This window comes from Mesoplodon mirus (genome assembly GCF_964341445.2).
Source record: "Mesoplodon mirus genome assembly, chromosome: 20".
In the NCBI taxonomy this organism is placed as follows: Eukaryota; Metazoa; Chordata; class Mammalia; order Artiodactyla; family Ziphiidae; genus Mesoplodon; species Mesoplodon mirus.
Window position 1 is genome coordinate 21,142,228 of NC_138996.1, and position 21,595 is coordinate 21,163,822.

At 39.5% G+C, this 21,595-nt stretch overlaps 1 long non-coding RNA gene across 2 annotated transcripts in view; it reads right to left on the reverse strand.

Moving 5' to 3' along the window:
* Positions 1 to 6,216: 6,216 nt before the first annotated feature.
* Positions 6,217 to 21,595, reverse strand: part of LOC309795726 — a 136,635-nt gene continuing 121,256 nt past the window's right edge. The window contains exons 3-8 of one of the 2 annotated variants that reach the window (XR_014292352.1): positions 21,505 to 21,558; positions 20,705 to 20,879; positions 19,627 to 19,712; positions 7,558 to 7,720; positions 7,101 to 7,141; positions 6,217 to 6,531 (exon numbers count right to left, since the gene is read on the reverse strand). This is a non-coding gene — a long non-coding RNA (uncharacterized lncRNA). The remainder of the gene's footprint in view (positions 6,532 to 7,100; positions 7,142 to 7,557; positions 7,721 to 19,626; positions 19,713 to 20,704; positions 20,880 to 21,504; positions 21,559 to 21,595) is intronic. The other variant, XR_014292351.1, reaches the window with a different exon arrangement.

The window sequence follows — 21,595 nt, forward strand, 5'->3', positions numbered from 1 at the left end:
CCAGGTCACTTATCTGTTCTTCTGCCTCAGTTATTCTGCTATTGATTCCTTCTAGTGTGTTTTTCATTTTGGTTATTGTATTGTTCATCTCTGTTTGTTTGTTCTTTAATTCTTCTAGGTCTTTTTTAAACATTTCTTGCATCTTCTCGTTCTTTGTCTCCATTCTTTTTCAGTGGTCCTGGATCATCTTCATTATCATTATTCTGAATTCTTTTTCTGGAAAGTTTGCTATCTCCACTTTATTTAGTTGTTTTTCTGGGTTTTATCTTGTTCTTTCATCTGGTACATAGCCCTCTGCCTTTTCATCTTGTCTATCTATCTGTGAATGTGGTTTTCGTTCCACAGACCACAGGATTTTAGTTTTTCTTGCTTCTGCTGTCTGTTCTTTGGTGGGTGAGGCTATCTAAGAGGCTTGTGCAAGTTTCCTGATGGGAGGGACTGGTCGTGGGTAGAGCTGGCTGTTGCTCTGGTGGGCAGAGCTCAGTAAAACTTTAATCCGCTTGCCTGCTGATGGGTAGGGCTGGGTTCCCACCCTGTTCGTTCTTTGGCCTGTAGCGACCCAATGCTGGAGCTTACCCAGCTCTTTGGTGGGGCTAATGGCGGACTTTGGGAGGGCTCACGCCAAGGAATACTTCCCAGAACTTCTGCTGCCAGTGTCCTTGTCCTCACAGTGAGACACAGCCACCCCCAGCCTCTGCAGGAGACACTTCAACACTAGCAGGTAGGTATGGTTCAGTCTCTTATGGGGTCACTGCTCCTTCCCCTGAGTCCTGATGTGCACACTACTTCGTGTGTGCCCTCCAGGAGTGGAGTCTGTCTTTTCCCCAGTCCTGTTAAGTCCTGCAATCAAATCCCGCTAGCCTTCAAAGTCTGATTCTCTAGGAATTCCTCCTCCCATTGCCTATCCCCCAGGTTGGGAAGCCTGACGTGGGGCTCAGAACCTTCACTCCAGTGGGTGGACTTCTGTGGTATAAGTGTTCTCCAGTTTGTGAGTCACCCACCCAGCAGTTATGGGATGTGATATTTTTGTGATTGTGCCCCTCCTACCGTCTCACTGCGGCTTCTCCTTTGTCTTTGGATGTGGGGTATCTTTTTTGGTGAGTTCCAGTGTCTCCCTGTCGATGATTGTTCAGCAGTTAGTTGTGATTCCGGTGCTCTCGCAAGAGGGAGTGAGTGCACGTCCTTCTACTCTGCCATCTTGAACCAATCTCCCGTATCTTCAGTGTTCTGTCTCTTTTTAATGAATTCTGTGGATTTTTTCAAGTTTTTCTTTTAATTCGCCTACTGATTTTTCTTTTGTCATTGTGTTGTTTTCTGCTTCCACTGTGTATTTTCCCCTAATTTTTATTACAAACTATAGGTCTGGGGAACCCCAAAGCTCTCCCAGATGTACTGGCTTAAGTAAACCATTTATGCATCACTTGAATTGTCCATTTTCCAGGGTGTGCAGTTTCATGGACTATGTTTGATTCTGCCTCAGTCTAAGTATTATTATTTAATTCATTTATGTGTGTTTGTGCAGACATTAGGGAATCTAATTCCATTTGGGTAAATTTTTAGTGTTGCTGATTCCTCTTACTTTAGAGATCAAGAGAACCATCCATCTTTCTTCTTGTTTCCCCCTTCTTGAGTTATTTCTTTCTTTCTGTAAGTTTGTGGCAGAACTATATGGTTTCCTTTGAATTTACTAATATGTCCGCTGTACTTCTACTCACTAAATTTGATACATAGATCCTTCCAATAAATTCACCCTATTCCCCGAGGTCAGTATTTCTCACGCCACAGAATAAATGCGTGCAGAATAGCAAGGATGTTTTAGTTTGTCTAATTGAACTTTTCTTTAAACACAGCACATTCTGTTTATGACAACTTGTATTAAATTACATTCAACATGGTTGAAAAATGTAAATATAGTGGAAATGGCAGTTTGAACAACCAGCATTGTTAGAATACGTAGCTCTTCCCCTTGGTGATGCTTAAGACCGCTGTAGGTTGCATAAAATAGAAAAAGCTGTAAGAATCCGATGTGACTGATGTAAAATAACATTTAGTTTCCACAGAGAAGCCTTTCTTCAAAAACTGTTAAGGTTAAACATCTTTCAAAAATTCAACAAAGAACATAGCATGAATACAGACTCTTAGTAACACCTCTTAAAGGGAAAAATGAGAAGAATATTTTACACCAGAGCAGTGAGAGGAGAAACTGAGTGTGATTAAAAACTGATGTGAAAACTCTTCTGTTGGTGCCAACAGTGATTTCACACTCCTGTGTTAGCTATCAATTCTATTTTAAATTATTGGGCCTCTGCTGTTACAGAAATAGATGGGATGTATCATGAATACTGTAGTCTTACTTGTGGTTGGGAGTTGACATATCCATGATATTATTCTACTACCTCTGAATGATACTAGAAGTTGTCCTTGAGGTAGAGATGAATAAGCAAGTGAGATGTTGGCAAAAATAGGGCTCAAGTATGATTACTGCAAGAAAAAAAAAGAAATGAGGATACTTTGAACTATTTTGAAACATTTGCTAAATATAGAAATCTTGATATTTTCTTATCAAGATATTTTCTTAATAAATTAACAATTTAAAAAATTAACAGTTCTTAACTAGTCTTCTTGGCACATTCTATGGAAATTTGTATTCCTATAGATCATAGAGAAGACATTAGCAAATAAACTGGTCAAATACCATTTTCCTATAATATTTAAAATATCGGACACATCTCTGTTTATCTTTATATATATATATATATGTAAAGTGATATAAAAATATCTGGAAAAATAAGAAACATCTCATAACTCCAGTGTGGAAACAGCTGGGATTGGGGTGGCACAAATAATAAGGATATTTGATCTTTAATCATATAGCTCTAAATTGTTTGCATTTTTATAATGCATATATGTTTGTATATTATGTAGTTTTTAAGATAAAGTTGCTCAGCTATAAACATGTATTACCTCTTGTGAAATAGGAAGGATGACTCTGAGGGCAGAATCATGGGCCATAGAGGATTATTCCCAAGCCTTGAAACCTGATAGAGTTTGCCCTGTTAGATTCTGGAATTGCTTGGAACTGGTAATTCTGTTGTTCCTTTCATTTTCTTTTTGAATGAGAATATCCATAACTGTTAATATTATTCTATGCCTATCCCACACTTTTATTTGGGAAGTAAATAACTTATTTACCAGCTTCACAGGCCCATAGATGGAGAGAAATTTTTCCCCAAGAAGGAATGTACCTAGAGCTCACCTGCTTAATTTAGATGGTTTAGATAATGAGATTTGGGACTTGGACACTTACAGGAGATTTTGGACTTGACTTGATACTGTAACATGTTCAGATTATTTGGGACTTTTGGATGAGACTAATGTGTTCTGTATGTGAAATGGATATGAATGCTTGAGGGTCAGAAGGCAGGCTATGGTAGGTTGAATAATGGCCCCCAAAGATGTTCAAGTCCTAATCCCTGGAACCTATGAGTATTTTACCTTATGTTGTAGAAGGGACTTTGCAGATATGATCGAGGATTGTGAAGTGGGAGGTTTTCCTGGATTATCTGAGTAGACCCTGTATAACCACAAGGTTCCTTATAATCACATGATTGCCTCTTAGCTTAGACAGGGAGAGGGAGGTTGTGCTGTAGCAAACCCTTCTTGCTAAACCTGTTTAAATAATGTATTTCAAATAGAAGAGTCCACGACTGGGCTCAAGAAACAATCCACCTCTACAAGAGTCTCAGCTGGATTTTCAGACTTGTTCTCATTGCCTTTTTTGACAATCTAATTCCCTCACTTTGGGGTTTTTTATGAGAACTAACATAACCATTTTATTTCTGGTACCTACCTGTGTTGCAGTTAGCCCATGCATCCTATCTTGAGCTTTAAATTCAGTTGCACAGCCATTGCCAGGTCTTAATTAGACAACTTATCCTGCAGCATGGGAGCAGAAGGGACTAACTCCAGGCAAAAACAGACATGTTATCCAGGCAACCTCCTCAATAGTAAAATTTCGGCAGTGGTAAAGATGTGGGTATCTTGGACTAATGTCCTCCCTTCTGACTTTGGCTTTAGATAAAAGAGGGGAACTGGAAAAAGAAAAGGTTAAAAATATCCCATGACTGCTCTTAGCAGGAAGCTGGCCTGGCTCTAACACCTAGGATGTAGTGTCCTCTTGCCAGACGTAAACAATTTCACAGAACACCCATGTTAGACAACGTTATTCTAACCAAGATAAAGCAAGGCAAAAACAAGACCACTCTGTAACCAACTCTGAGCACAGGGGGAAAACAAAAGAACTCTGTGTAAACCATGATCATACCCAAACATCCCCTTCACTCTCCTAGTTATGTAACTGCTGCTTCTTTATCAACTATAGCTCTCCTCCATTCTTCTTGCCTTCTAAATAAAAAAATACTGAGAGAATCATAGAATTGCCCCCTGCTTACTGAGGATACCCAGGCAAGAGCAAAACCTGCTTGCTTACTTGAAACCTCCCCCAAATTACATAACATCAGTCCAAATCCTATGAACAAGTCTCTTCTAAACCCCTGTACTGACATTCCTACAGTTCTCCATTGTGCTGTGGTCTCCTTTGTTACAACGAGTACCCCAAACCCCAACTTCACATGACTGCGGTTGTTCCCAGTCATCTTTGACTCGATGACACTAAAATAACAATGTCAAAATTTCAAAGACATCAAAGAACAGAGGTTTGATTTTCATTTATCTTACATGTTTATTGCAAATTGATAGGGAAGTTCTACTTCATGTTGCCCTCAATCTGGACAAGACGATAAATCTCCCAGTATCTTGAACATCAGTGGTTGATGTGGAAGAACGAAAGAGGACGTGCTGAATTGTGCGTTTGCCCGTAAAGCTCCTGCCGAAAATAACATCCATTCACTTCCACACACATTTCATTGGCTAAAGTAAATCCTCAACATCGAGGGAATGGAGTATGCAGTTCTACCATCTGCTTAGAAAAGAATCTAAAATATTTGGTAGACTGAACTCATGACTATTACAGGGTTGCTTTTTGTGGGGAAAAAACGGAAAGTTCTCTTGGGAATGAGGATTTCTGAGGCACGATGCTGTCCCCTTTCTGGCCCAGGTCTTACGTACACATACATTCTCTTTATTATTGTTCTTTAGGGTGCACATGCGTTTCTTACACTGTGTTGTATGTATGCTGTATTTCACAATAAAAATAAATAATGAGATATAGGATAGAACTTAAATATATAACCTGGAAATTAAAAAATGGAAAACTGAACGGTTGATTTTATTAGTTTGGCATCCTTATTTTTCCATCCTTATCTATGTTACTAAAATGTCAACCAGTGCATCAAAAATTATCTAAACATCTCTTAAAAACTGGAATGTTAATGTTTGGGAATACTGACAATATTTATTTCCAAAGCCCAACTACATATTAAAATTTGTTAAATTCTTCTCTATTAATCAAACCTCTTGCTTTACCGTCACCAACCTTCCATTGCAAAAATGCAGAAAAAAACAAAGAGATGTAAGATAGGATAAGAACAAAAGGAAAATAAGGAACAATTTAAGATGCCCAATATCCAACTACTGTGAGTTTCTGAAAGAAAAAGAAGAAATTATAAGAGGAAATTACCAAAGAAATTATAGAGAAACTTCCCCAGAATGCAAGAATATTAATCTTTAGGTTAAAATGGTATGAGTGAAGAAGGGCCCATATCAAGTGATATAACTTTAACGTTTCCTCGACATCAGGATAAAGAAAATATAGCAAAACCTTTCAGAGAGAAAAGAGTAAGAAAAGTAAGTTTATAGGTATTGCATACGTGTGGAAGCAAAACTTCTGAATAAAATTATAGCAAATTGAATATAACACAATATTCTCAAGAATCAACCAAAGAATGATTTATCCCAGAAATGCAAAGATGCCTCATTATTTTTAAAGGAATATATGGTTCCATTTTATTATTTTTATTTTTTTAAATATTTATTTCTTTATTTGGCTGTGCCAGGTCTTCTTTGCTGCATGTAGGATCTTTAGTTGTGGTATGCGGGATCTCGTTCCCGGACCAGGGATCGAACCTGGGCACCCTGCATTGGGAGCGCAGAGTCTTAACCAGTGGACCACCAGAGAAGTCCCAAAGATGCTTCAATATTAATTACAGCTATCAATGTAATTTACTTAGAATAAGAAAAGATGATCTTAATAGAGAACAATCATTTATTAATTTAAATATCTGCTTTAGAATGATTAGGATTTCTCCAGGAAACAAACTCTGAGAAGCAGACTTGTGAGCAGGAGTTTACTGAGGAGTCCTTTCAAATACATACCCTAAGTAAGTGCAAGAATCAGGACTGGGCAGAGGGAGCAGTTGAATTGCAGTGTAGTTGTGAAAGACTCCACAGCTACTCCTCTGGGAAGATCTGGAAGTGGGATGGCCACTCGGAATTGAGTAAGGGTCCAGGTTTTGTAGTGCGATACTCAGCAGTCATAAATGATGAGTTGGCACCCCTTGGCCGAAATCATTCCTGGAGAGGGAATTAACTGTTTGCCGTCAGCCAATACTTCAGCAGCTGAGGAAATAATTGGTTTAGTTCTAAAGGTGGCATTCCACTACTTTCCAACCCTTTTTTCACTCATATAGTGAGTTCATCTTATCTGGGAACAGCTCTTTGGGATAATGGTTGGTCTCTTCCTATGGGGAAACTAAGAAGAGGAAGGTTAGTGAGACAGACTACAATCACTACTCCAACTGGTCTCCAGGGTCGGTGTCTTACTGAGGTCCCAGAATGGAGTCCAGTTGCTAGAAGTTTGGACGTTTGGCAGTGGCACTTGTAGTAGCCGTGGTGAGCAAGCTGGTACTGTTGAGCCCATGCCTAGCCTCCAGCTACGTCACTACACTGTGGCCACCCCAGTGAAGAGTGATTTGCCAGCACTGGCCATGACTGATGACAGAGGCTGGCTGACATCCGTTGGCCGAGTCATTTTGTCTGTTGGATTATTAAATGCTTCTTTTGTGCCGGATGCTCACTGGTGAGTGTTCACATGCAATAACAGGACCTTCACCCTCTGTGCTTACCTTTATAAATCTATTTACCTGTCAGTTGTGCAGTTCATATAGTTCTGTCTTGTCACAAACTGGGGTTGAAAGGAATGGAGAATATATTGGAAGGGGCAAATGAAAGACATCCAGCACAATTCATCCCTTTTTCTTTTGGCATCCACTTTAAACATTTCTCCAGAGAAAAACGTATGTCCTTAATACAAAGGACACACAAAGTTCTAAAAGTGACATGGAATGTGAAATACTAGCTACTACCAGAAATAGGAGAGAAAAGAAAAAATGACCATGAACATAGATACTGTCATCCTCATTTCATTACTAGTCATGAGGTCTAAGTTGGAAATCACAGGTGCCTTCTTCTACCATAATTTATGTGCCCCTAACCTTTGACTACACCCCACTGAAAGACATTATTTATCTGGTGGAGTTACCCAGTTCTTACGCCTACAGGGTCTGAGTCTTGGTTATCCTCCTGCACTTTCCCACTGACCTGAACTGTTGATCAGGGCAGTCCTGAGGGGAGCCTCCATGAATCATGAATCACTTGTGTTCCTGAGATTGTCCGTCTCTTCTCCACTGTGTTGTAGCAGGACATTTTTTTCCTTGGAAATCAGGATCAGCTACTTCAGGTAACACAATTATCCCCTCTCTGCCTGTGAGATCAAAAGAAATATGAGTGAACACAAACTATCAGAGTGCAGTGTCACCTTCCAATTTAGTGAAATCATGATCATGTGTCCTGGTGGAAGTATTCCTTTTGTGAGTACAGAAATCTGAATACCCAGAGAGCCCATACTAATGGAGACGGGGAGCTAAAATCCTTCTAATGGGTAACGATTTTAATAGTGAGAGAAATCACTCCCAGTTCTACTTGTTGGCTCTTAAACACATGCATCCCATCCATGGCAGATGTCTGTGCACCATATATTGCCCACTGATGTGAGGCTTATAGTAGTACATCTTTTTGATTGATATCCCAATCTTGTGGACTGTTGAATATGCTTTCAACCATGTTATGGTGATGAAAGATGTGCTAAGACCTATGAATTCTCTGTGCCATCTTTGCATTGCTATAACATATGTCTCTTGATCAAAGGGTATTTTGTATGGAATACCATGGCAATTGATGAGGCATTCTGTAATTCCACATACGGTAGTCCTAGAAGATGAATTGTGGATAGAGATGAATATGTTTCTGAATATATGTCTGCTTCTGTGTGTATGTACAGGGTGAGGTGAAATAGCTGCCTCTTGTTTTGTGGAAATTTGCATTATTGTCACAAATATTGGCTCTTTTCCTCGTAAGAGGATTATATTCCAGTGCTCTTTGCTTTTGTGATTTTTCCATTTGCCTTGTAAATGGTATATGGAGTATATTTTCCTGCCCCCATTGCTGAGGTTAGTCTTGTGAATTGTTTCGGTCAAAAGAAAATGAGTGGATGTAATTTATGGCATTTGCACATGCAGAATAGAGACTTTTAGTGAATTATGTCATTGATTTGTTTCAGCCTCTTCTGATTTTGCCCTGTCACAGGAGCAGGATATTCCAAATTGGAGTTGTTCCTTCACCATGGGTCCCAGATTAGAACAATGAGATAGAAGCCAAATGGAGCAGACCCATAGCCAACACAAGTAACACAAACAAGAAAGTTTTTGCTGCTATTACTAGTATTTTAAGCCCCTGGTAGGTTGAGATTGATTTTTACTGTAACAGAATCTATCTAGTACACATGATATAAGGGATCGAAGCTAATCATTGTGTCACCAGGTGGCCAGTTAGTACCCCAGGGAATGAAACTTCACTGGGAGTGAAACATTGGCATTTACTTTGGGCAGGTTGAGCATAATAGCAGTAGCCAAATAAACCTGGGAGAGGAAATAGCTCTTGTTCAATCCATGCATAGCCCTCATCCCACTGACAATATCCGCTTTGTAAATAGGCCCCTTGAGAAAGCACCTGGATGGCTGACAGGCACAGGGAAGTTCACAGGCTCCATATCATTCACAGTGCAGCCCACTGGTAGGCATTTATAGGCGTCAGAAATATCTTTACACTCTTTGCTTGTTTCGAGAGGTCCACACCTCAGCTCCAAATTTCTTGTTGCTAGTCTTCTAATTTTGTTCTTTCCAAGTCCCTCATTAGCCAGCTGACCCATTAGCCATTGCTATGATCAGCACAGATCTGTATCCTGTTCTCTCTCCTTGTATATTAAGTGATGTTCCCCCACACTGCAGAAGTCTGCGGACTAGAGGGACATCCCTGCTCTGTGGCCTTCTAAGGACATTCCTAATGGGATCATAATGCAGCAACTGTCCAATTCTGATGATTTCTTGAATATGATGCATATTACTCTAAGCAAATCCATACATTTCTTTCTTTGTCAAACAGGGTGATAAAAGATTGTGGTTTGCTCAGGACACTCTTGACTTATACCCGCTGTCCCATCCCATCTTAATTATTAATAGTGCCACTTTTTGCTCTTAAAAGTGCCCTCGTTTGGTTGTTAGCTATGTATGGTCACATAAATCAGATGTCGTTTAAGAGAGAGAGGTGGTAAAGCAGTGAAAACATGTGCAGCTGAGCCTAATCCTTCTGCAGCTTGTGTGTATGTACATTCCAGACCTGTTCAGGTCCAGTCTCATAAATTCCTTTTCCATTACACAGTGGTGTACTACTGTACTCATCCAATTTTATGATTCAGTAGGTCAGCCACATCCTGTTAATGATGCGCAGACAGGGATGCATGATTACTTGTGATCCCATGGTCCAATATTTTGTTTCTACAAGCGACCAGTACCAGATCACAGGGTGCTTTTTGAATGGAGAGTTAGTTACTGAAAGGGCCAGGACCTACTCTCAAACTGTAGGGGTCTGTGCTGATTCTCCTGTTGAGGCTTTCCAGGGGCTCCTTAGAGCATCTCTGTCTGCGATAAACACTTCTGATACTACCAGCTCTGCTGACTGAATCTAAGTTGCAGGGCATCTTTTCCCCACTGCAAAGTCTTTTCTTATTGTAGGTACATTCGAAACTGGCAGATTTATGGGTTATCCAGTAATGGGTTAGAGAAGCACACATAAATATGATAGTTGCTGTCTCAAAACCCAGAGAGTCCCAACAACCATTGAGCTTCTTTCTCACCGTGGGCAGTGTAAGGTATCGCAACTTGCTTTCACTTTAAAGAGGATATTCTGAGATATTCTCTATGCTGAGGAAACACCATGGAAACTTCCCTGAGGTGACGAATCCCTGAAATTCTGCAAGATTTAGCTGTATCTTACTGTAGCAGTTTGAAGGCTTATGAATTTCTCACCATCAGATTCAATTGGAATACTGTCATCAATATAGAATAACAGTAATGAGATAGCAGCGTACGCAAGAGATCTTTCAACTTTATGATGACATAGCCCTAAGTCAGAGGGGTAAGGGTATAGATGTCATTGCTGCTGAAGGTAAAAATGCTTCAGGTTAATTTGTTTAATAGGAGTGGGAATGCACACACGAGACCGTGTTGATTGACCATAGTAAAGGCACTAACTTCAGCAACTGAACTGTGATTGTTATCACCACTGATTAATTTTGTGATAATCTGTAGTTTTTCTCTATGAGCTCATTCTCTTTTTCACTGGTTAACAGGCAACTAATGAGGATGTGGTAGGAATTGCTATCCCTACATATTTGAAATATGTGTAGTTGGTACTAGTCTCTGCAAATGTCCCAGATTGACTTGGCTTTTTATTTACCCTCTTGGCAGGAGTGGGAATATCCAAGGGCTTTCACTTGGCCTTTTCTGTCATAATAACCTTCACTGTACAGATCATAGAACCTGTGTAAGTATTCTGCCAGTAACTAAGTATATCTATCCCCACTAAATGGCCAGACATTGGGAAAATAATCACAAGATGTGTCTGCCATAAGTTCCCTACTGCACTTGAATCAGGTTTCTCCACTAGCCCTAGAATTTTCCACTTTAATACAAAAAACATTTCTAGGCCACCAATCTGTTTCACTCCTGGTAACTTCATGATCAGTTAACCATTGGCACAGACCTCTGTCTCTCAAAAATAAGATTATCACCCAACTCGGTGGCTTATTATTCTCGATGCACTCACATGATCTATGACAGATCAACATTGCCACCTGCTCTGTGCACCTCTAGGACCCTGTTATCCCTGTTGAGATGATGGAGTCCAATTTTATTGCAGAATACCTCATTGTTAGCTCTGGCTTACTGGAAACAACCATTACAGAGCTTTACATGGTGGTGCCCCTCTCACCAATACGTTTCTTAACAGGTTAACAAATGGAATCTCCTTTGGGCAATTGTAGAGAAGATTTTTATAGGTAGATGAGCATTTTACACATAACAGAGTCAATCTAACATTCACTCTAAACTGATGAGGTTCTGGTATTTCATCCCTAATGACTGTAGGCTACTGTTGTGTTCACCTGTCAGTCAGCCAAGATATTAAGAGGATGGCAAGGTCGGTTCAGGGGAATCTGGAAGTTTAAAGATCTGCTACTGACTCCATTCCCAGGCACTCAGTTCAATACTGTAAATCTATCAATAGATTCATCCCCGTCAGTGTTCATATTTTATCCTTTCTGGCTTAATATCTAGGGTCCACTCATAAAGTGTTTCCCAAACTGCTGCCAATGGAAATTAGTGACATCCTATAACATATTTAGAGTACAAACTACCTCCTCTTGAGGCATGCCATGAACTTCCCAGTCTAGTCGATGAATATCTAACTTTTCATGGACTTGAAGGCAAAAAGGTGAGGTGGGGGTATGCCCGGAGATGACTCAGCCACCTCTTCTGAGGAAACAGCATGAGAACCATTTTAACCTGTAATGTATTAATAAAAAACATACAGTGTATTCATAGAAAATGTGAGGCATAGTAAGACCAAGAGATCAGGAAATGACTGCCATTGAAAAGATAGTTTATTACTCGTCGTTCTAGTAGGAGGGGGCATGCTGTGCCACGCGGGTCCATATGGGGAAGACCCAGGGTCAGTTAGGAGGCAGAGGGAGAGAGGGAACTGCAGGCAAGAGCTGTTACTGTGGTTTCTGTGGGGGAGAAAAAAGGGTAAGGAAGGATGAGCAGGCTGAGGATTGGCTACTTGGAATGATTTCAGCGGGCTCTGGGGTATAGGGACTATACCCTAGTTTTCTGGTACCTGGACCTGGAGTATGTTACAGACCAGGGTCCTTAATCAATAGAAATTGATCAGAGGCCAGACAAGAAATTCAGGCAAGGCTTTATTGGGGCCCCTGCTGCAGCAGGGGGAGCGAGAACAAGCAACAGGTTCCCTTGCTCGCTCGCTCCCTGAGGAGCTGCGAGCTGGTTCCTTACATGGGGGGAGGGGAGGGGTGTGTCCAGGGGTCCGGCCAGAGGGGGGGCTTGGGTGGTCTGCCCACCCCTTGGTGGCGGCGTGTGCAGGGGGCGCGCGCAGTGCCCTGCTTCTGCTCCCAGCTCCTCAGAAGTGACAGCTGGGGTTTTTGGTCTTTTTGTATCTTCTCTCCAGCATTTGCCCCAATTACTCATGCATGCAGTTCTTTTTAGTCCCTTATACTTTCTTTGTATTTTGTAGTTTGAGGAGAGGTTTGTCCAGGTGCAAGCATTGCTGCACTGCAGCAAAGGGTCCCAGGTCCCAGGCCTCTCAATTAGGGAAGGTGGATAGCGGCCCAGGGTGCGAGAGCCCAGTAAAGGGGATGGTTAGCGGTGTGGCCTTTGGGTCAGTTAGTTTGTGTTTGAAAAGCACACTCCTGTTTGAGTTGTTTATTGTTTCTAAGAACTGGCTAGCCCTGAGAGGGCAGTCACTCCAGGGTCAGCAAGACGCCAGATGTCAAGGCATCAGGATACAGAAAATAAAAGGATCACCATCACATTTTGTTTTTCCTGCAGAGGGATGCTGGTTCCTTGTGTGTGTGTGTGTGTGTGTGTGTGTGTGTGTGTGTGTGTGTGTGTGTGTGTGTGTGTGTGTGTGTGTGTGTGTGTGTGTGTGTGTGTGTGTGTGTGTGTGTGTGTGTGTGTGTGTATTGGGTTGTTGCACAATGGAGGGGGGGGGTATGTCCGCTGGCAAAGGTGGATTCAGGGCAATTTAGCTGTTGAGCTGTTTCCAATGTATTGGAAAATATATTTTCCCAAGATTTGATATTTAAATGGTGCTGTAATTGAACAGCTTTTAGTGTATATGTGCTGCAGCTATAGGAGATGAGAGCCTCTTCACAATGGCCCTAAAGATTTTTGGATTTGTTTTCTCAGTTCTTAGTTGGACATTCAAGGACTTCAGTTTGTCCTTTGCACTATTTATGCTTTCTAGGCTAGTGAGAGAAAGCCAACTGACTCCACAGTCCTTATAATCATGATTGTTACCATAGTTACCAAGTACATTAGCCACTTGACCTCCATCCGCACAACATCCCTCATCCCACGCTACCAGTGGGGATAACTTGAGTTATCATGAGACCACCACATGCTACAGAATTAGTATTGGTCCATTACCCCCAGCAAAGAGATTATTTCTTCTCTTCTCCAACATATAAGCTCAATCATGGAATCTTGTTTTGATACGATTCTACAACCCTAAATGGTGGAAAACCCAGTTTCCTAAAGCTACTCCAAAAGCCAATTACTCTGTTAGTCAGTGTCCCAGCTGGAAAAAGATGGAACATTCACAGTGGGTAACTAAGGAAAGTTTAATAAATGGATGTTGTACCAAAGTGTGGGCAGTGTATAAAGAAACCGTCAAGGGATATTGCAGTACCCTGAAGCTAGCAAAAGTGGCTAGCCTCCAATATCACTAACTAAAATGGCAAGCAGGGAAAGCAGTTATCTAGACTCAGGGTGGGTAGATGCATTGCGTGGACCCTCTGACAGAACTGGTCTCCCTATTGGAGTAACGCAGCTGTCTGACAGTGACCCTGAAGCAAGCGAGTCTGTAAAATAAAAACAGAACCTTAATTTCTTTTTCTTCTCTCATTTTCTGCCAGAACTTCCCAGTGGTTGAACTCAAACGGAAGCCTCAGAAGGTAAGAGCACGAAGATACAGTTCACATAGGTCAGCTTCCAGTGACCCAGGAAGAAAAGTCTAGAGGGTGGATCTGGCAGGGCAAACACAAAATAGCCGGCCCAGGGACCCGCGTGAGAGGAGAAAAGCTAGAGCTAGCTCTAACATCTTGATCTTTTTCTTCTAAGCCCCTAATGGGTTCCTTCCTCTTTCTGTAGATGCAGTGGTGTTAAACATTAGTTGTTGACTTGGTTCTTTTCTATCTAAGTCAGTCAGTTGTTCTTCCATCCCTAAGCATATTCCAGGTCAGAGGGCAGATGTTTTTTCGAAGGTTAGGAATGAACATTTTCCTCTCTTTCTTACTTTTCTGTATAAGATACATAATGATCTGCATTTCTAAAACAATAGTAATATGCAAGAAGCATTGCTCCCTTAACATATAAATGCTTCATTTTGACCTAAATATATGAAGATGCAAAAGGAAAAATGTAATCAGGTGGAAAGGTTACAGTGGCATTTTCTGCCCAGAAAATAATTTCATATTCTGCGATCAGATGCAGGCTTTATATCTTCTTAGCTTTATTGACTAGGTAATTTAAAAAATTTCTGAGTCTCAGTTTCTCCATAATTAAAATGAGGGCTATAATACCTAACCTGAACAAAAATTGTTATTATTAGAGATAAAATAGATAATGCTCCTGGCACAGTTTCTGGTACATATTAGAATTGGAGTAATTGCAAAAGATTATTAATAGTATCAGACATAGAAGTAAAAGATAAAATATTGATTTAGGTGTCTAAAAGATGAATGAAAATGCTTGAAGAAATTTAGAAATTCTCAAAATAGCTTTGATAACTCTTAGAATCCTAACAAAATAGATTTATTTGTATACCTGCATTCTGATTGGAAATGTGTAGCCACCAGCCATGTGTGTGTACTTAGACACAGCTCTTTTCTTTTTTCTTTTTAAAAATTAGAAGCATCCCCACAAATTTCCATAAAGGAATTAAACCCCTGTGAGCCAAACAGTTGAGAAATGTGTGTGGTCCAATATATCGGCCACTTTGGGCCTTAACAAAGTGAATTGAAAAAAAAAAAAAAAAACCCAATGATTAATGGGAAGCGAAGATACAGGCTGGACTGCATTTATTACAAAGCAGGGATAACCATTAGATTAAAGCCGTTTACATTTTGAATTTCAGCAGTCCCTAAAATCAGCTTATATGCAAAGCTGCTTATGCTAAAATGAGCTTAATTTCTGGTTGTAAACAGTTCTGCTGAACATAAAATTTCAGGCTTTGTGAGGATCCCTTGTTCAATTCAGATTAGCTTAGGAAAATCTTCAGTTATATTAAAACCTTGTATGGTGAATTTATTCCTGCAAACTTATACCAACAATTTTCTAGTGCATTTTTTTCCTACTGGTACAACTTTTCCACCAGCATACTAGAATGCTAAGGTAAGGAACTAGTTATTTAATGGGCAAAACACATTTGTTTTGTGTTATATGGTATATATTTTTACTATTTGAAATGAGTACATTTATAATATTTCTGTTACTTTTATTTGGACCCATAATACAACTCATAACACCTCCTTCAAGAATTATAGGATATACTAAATACTTTTGAAAATACATAGGAAAAATCACTTACTAGTTTGGGCTCTCCATCATCCATTCTCCTTTATTTTCGGTAACACTTTCTGAATTGCTTCTCAGGCATTCACCCTGTCCCCATGCAGTCCATATAACTCTATGAAAGCTGAACTTATCCTCAGATCTTTCTTCCAAGGTAGTCAACACATCCCTTCAAGGTAGTCAGTTCATGGTTTTTTGTTGGAGATGGATTCATGGTTCCATTAAAGTCAGTGAGATATGAGTATATATTCTTGAGATAGGCTTCTTGGGAACAAGCATTTGTGAGTTTTCAACAAACGTCATTGGGAGAGAATCATTTTATTAGCTGGAATTAAATGAGGATGCCTGTAGCTTTGGAAGCTGCTGGCAGCCATTCTGTGACTGAGGGTTTTCAGCCTTAGCATGAAGCAGATATAATGGAAGACAGAGAAGTTGAACACATTGCAGTCTTTGAAGATATTCAAGCTTGACTGAAGTCTTCCCAACTTGTGGACATATTCCAGTTTTAGGTATATGTACTGAAAATTGCCACCATTTTTTAGCTCATATATGTATACCATTTTATTATTTAGGTCTGTTGGTTGCAATGGAGAAATTTCTAACAAATATTTATCCATTTTAATACCGTTTTACTTTGCATATTCAGTCACCATTTCCAAGCCTTCCAATGTGCCATTATGAAGGCTCCAAACATACTGCATCCCTTCTATGTGTATATGGAATTCAGAGCAAATTTTTTCCACTTTCAAAGTTTTCATAGAAAATTGTCTTGATTTGATTTAGATATATGAATGCATTTTAGTTTCAAAATGGACTTTAACTGTGTTTTTGCTACTCTAATTAGAATTGGCAGCTAGCTTAAGCAAAATTGCGAATAATACTTGATTCATGCATATACAACTTTATATATAATATACATATATAAAGTAACACATAGTAGTATGTAAAAGAATAATGTATACACATTTGGAAAATTATTTTTATTTGGGTAAGATCAGAAAGATTGTGCAGATTTCTCATGTTATTTCAAGTCATTATTTAAATACATTTCATAAAGCTATAGCTGTCATAGATAGGGATTCCTCTGATGGATCTGGGCGAAGTGAATTGAAAACCTTCTGGAAAGAATTTACCATCCTGGGTGCCATTAGGAACATCTGTGATTTGTGGGAAGAGGTCAAAATGTAAATACTAACAGGAATTTGGAAGAAGTTGATTCCAGCCCTCTTGAGAGGTTCAAGAATTCAGTGGAGGAAGTAACTGCGAATGTGGTGGAAATTGCAAGAGAACTAGAATTAGAAGTGGAGCCTGAAGATGGAACTGAATTGCTGCAATCTCATGATAAAACTTGAATGGATGAGGAGCTGCTGCTTATGGATGAGCAAAGAAAGTGTTTTTTTGAGAAGGAATCTACTCCTGGTGAGGATGCCGTGAAGGTTGTGAAAATGACAACAAAGGATTTAGAATATTACATAAACTTTGTTAATAAAGCAGAAGCAGGGTTTGAGAAGATTGACTGCAATTTTGAAAGAAGTTCTGTGGGTGAAATGCTGTAAAGCAGCATTGCCTGCTACAGAAAAATTGCTCATGAAAGGCAGAGTCGATCAGTGTGATGAACTTCATCACTGTCTTATTATAAGAAATTGTCACGGCCACCCCAGCCTTCAGCAGCCACCACCCTGATCAGTCAGCAGTATCAGCATCGAGGCAAGACCCTCCGTCAGCAGAAGATTATGACTCGCTGAAGACTCAGATGATGCTTAGCATTTTTTAGCAATAAAGTATTTCAAAATTAAGGTATGTACATTTTTTTAGGTATAGTGCTGTTGCACACTTAATAGACTACAGTGTAGTGTACAGTATATAGTGTGAACATAATTTTTATATATACTGGGAAACCAAAAAAAAATTGTGTACCTGACTTTATTGTGATATTCTTGCTTTATTGTAGTCTGGACAATATCTCCGAGATACGCCTGTATGGAGGTATGCCATACCCAAGGTATGTTTCTTCTAATAGCTAAGACATAAAAGAGTCTTTGAAAAGTGAGAGTGTGTCCTGAAATATTTATTAAAAAGCACGGTTAAATTCCAAGTTGAAACTCTTTGGAGTGCAAACACACACACACAAATGAAACTCAAAAAGCTGCCAGGAACCACTGAAATAGAGCAGTTACTGATGTTTGAGATAATGGTACCTTAAAGGAGTTAACACGCAAATCAGACTACAGAATATTTTTCCCCCATTGGAAGTAACTGTTTTCCCATTACTTTCACTTAAAAAGTCTTTAAAAACAACCTGTCAGAATATTGGATGTATTTTTCTCATTATTATTATTATTATTTTTAAAGAGTAGGCAGGTCTTTACTGATTAAAAGGTTGAAGCCAGGGAAGATTTTGAGCTGAGATGGAACATCCTCAGAGCCTTGGACTAAGAAGATGAATTTGCCTGCAGTGAGGAGGGTGAGTTGCAGGGGGATGAGACCCCTTTTCCCATCCTTCCTCTCTCTCCATCTGTCTCCTCCTCATCTTCACAGGCTTCCCCACCTGACCACAGCTTCTCCGTCTCTCCCTTCCATGAATCTCCCCCTCCTTCCTTCAGTTTTCCTTCTCTGCACCCACTTTCCGTGAACATCTTCTCATTACCTTTTAAATAGACAATTTCTGTCCAAACACAAGTGTTTCCAAAGCCACTAATGAGCAAACTGTTAACTAAACAATAGGATGGGGATACACAGGGTTTGGTGTATGAAAGGTTCTTTAATTAGTCAGAAAGGACAGAGTTATGATTGTCTCCTTCCCTCTATTGTTTTCTTAGTGGATGTGCATACAGTGGGCTTTCTGTATCCACAGGTTCTGCTTCTGTAGATTCAACCAGCCATGGATCAAAAATATTTGGAAAAAAATTCCAGAAAGTTCCAAAAAGCAAAACTTGAATTTGTGTTGTAACAACTGTTTACATAGTGTTTACATTGTATTTACAATGATTTATGTAGCATTTACATTTTATTAGGTATTATCGGTAATCTAGAGATGATTTAAAGTATACTGGAGGATTTGTGTAGATTATATGCAAATATTATGCCATTTTATACAAGGGACTTGAACATCCTAGGATTTTGGTCCTTAGATACCTACGGATGGCTGTACATACTGCTAGAATACAATTTGAATCTTGGACAGTTGGAGCAGTTGTCAACTATGGACGATAGGGTTAGATTAATGACTTTTGTTATTATTTCGCAGAAACACAACCACTGCCTTAGATAAATTATATATTGTAAATTCCTCTACTTCCTTAGGAAAAGACAGTTGAAATCTACATGTGGTCTACATAATGACCCGTTTCAGAAGTTACAGCTCTCAAACACCCTTTTTCTCTGAATGAAACATTCAAAATCTGAAAAGAAACACTTTTTTGACTTCCCCTTTTGATTATTTTCTTATTTTTGTTTGTTACTATTGTACATATAAAAACAGATTTAAGAGCTAATTTAGATATAGTCAACCAAGTGAAATATGAAACAATTTCACTGTTTTGACTGAATTAAATAAAGAGTTTGAGATTGATGTGGTAAGTTTAAGATGACAAAATGATTGATTGTATACCGTCGTAGACAAAGAGTGTTCTTCAGCTTTCCAGTTAAGCTTTGATATTCACATCAACATTGGCATTCCCACCATGGGCAGTGGCAACGCTACAGATTCTGTAAGTAACTTTGTGGGCTGTGCATATGGAAGCCAGAATAGTAAATAGGGTCGATGCTGTAGGATGACTGCAATTAAGAAACTGGTTTGTGAGTATACATGTTGTAACTTTCAGGGGGTCCCCCAGATTAACTTCAGAACCCTTCAGAGTGGAGAATTTCATTCAATGATAATTCTGACTTATTAAAGACATACCATATTATAGCCAGTATGAAAGGCTATGATGTCAGGATCACTGCCATAAGAGGTTCTTGTTTCTTTTCAGAAGAAAATTTGAAGGACTGCAGAGAAAACAAGCACAAGGAAGTCCTGGTCTGAGAAAATGGAGTCATTAGTTTTTCTTTAATTTGCAGGTAATTTAATCTGTAGTCATTTCTCTGTTATATTCCTGGTTTAACAAACTGTGTTCTCTATGCCAAAATACAAAATTATTTAACAGTTCCTTGGGACAGATGCAAAACCTCTAGACTTGTTTCCAAGGAAGAAGACCTAAATACAAGAGAACTTATATAGAGTCAGTTTGAGCCCTCAGCTGAATAGATGTTTAAATGAAAAAAACTCTGAGTTAAATTGGGAGTAGTGACAACTTACAGATACATAAAGTGAGCTGTTTCAATGTGCATGTCAGAGTTTGGGTGAGGTCTGAGGATATCAATAGAGATAACATTTATTAGAATAAATTAAATTAGAGTAATTGAGATAAATTTTAGCCTACAAACATATAAACTGTTGTTCTCTATAAGCATTTAATTTGGTTGCCTTGACCATTTATAGTGGCAGGAGAAAGCTTCCAGGACATAAATTTATGGATAACTGCCAAAAAGTAGAGCGATACTAATGGGCCATTTTGCCTCCCCTTTCTTTATAAATGACAAATAAAAATTGTATATATTTAAGGTATATAATGTCACATTTTAATTTATGTATATATACATTGTGAAATAATTACCACAATCAGGCTAATTAACAAATACATCACCACACAGAGTTACCATTTTCTGTTTGTGTATGGTGAGGGCACTTAAAATATACTCTGGTAGCAGAGTTTAAGTGTGTAATACAGTAGATAAGTGTAGTCCCCAGGCTGTACACTAGGTCTCCAGAACTTACTGCAAAGTGAGATTTTGTCCACTTTGCTCAACATCATCCCATTCCTCCCACCACCCAGCCCCTGGCAACCACCATTCTACCCTCTGCCTCCGTGGGTCCAACTTTTTCACATTCCACATGTAAATGAGATCATGCAGTATTTGTCTTTCTGTGTCTGGCTTACTTAATTTAGTGTAATGCCCTCCGGGTTCATCCATGTTGTCACAAACGGCAGGATGTCTTTGGCTAAAGGCTGAACAATATTCTGATTGGTACAGTAATCACACTTTATCCATTCATCTGTGGATGATATTTTTGTGTGCTGAAATTTCCACTTGGTTCTTTCTTCTTTTATTGCCCTAGGAAAACAAATTTGTTTTAAGCACTTTGTAGTTACTCACTGAAGTATTTTTATGGTGCCTGCTTTAAAAACTCTCATGTTAGAAAATAACATCCATGTAATCTTGGTGTCGGAGTCAATTGTTTGTCTATTCTCACTCAGCAAGGGGTTTCCTCATTCTTTGTATGACGAGTGATTTTTTTTTTTAACTAAACCTGGACCTTCGAGCTAAAACTCTGGGTATTATTTAAATCTTGTGTCTATCAAGCCTCCTCTGACAACCACTGCAGTGGATGAAGTGTGTATCTTGTTACTGTCAGACGAGTTGGAAGTACAGGTTCTTCCCTTGGCCTCGTTTCACATCTGGAATGAAGAAGCGCTCTTTGTTACTACTGGATGGGGTAAGAGTTCAAGTTCCGCATTAAACTTCAGCTGACACCTGGCTGGGAGCAGGAGAATATCTCCTTACTGCTTTCCACGTGGGGCCCCCACTAACACTTCTGGGGAGGAAGTGGACTCTATCACTGAGTGGTGTTAAAAGCCTTGACTGTGTTGGACCTTTTCTAACACAACCCCAGTGAGGTAGCCTTGATATTGCTGAGTAGGAACGGATCTCCAGCGTATGGCATAAGAGTAGTTGTTACCTTTTGTCAGGGATGAAAGTCTCAGTCCTGCACCCAGCCTTTTCTGACATCATCCTGCAGAGGGAAGGTTAGATAGAGTGTCTCACTGTTG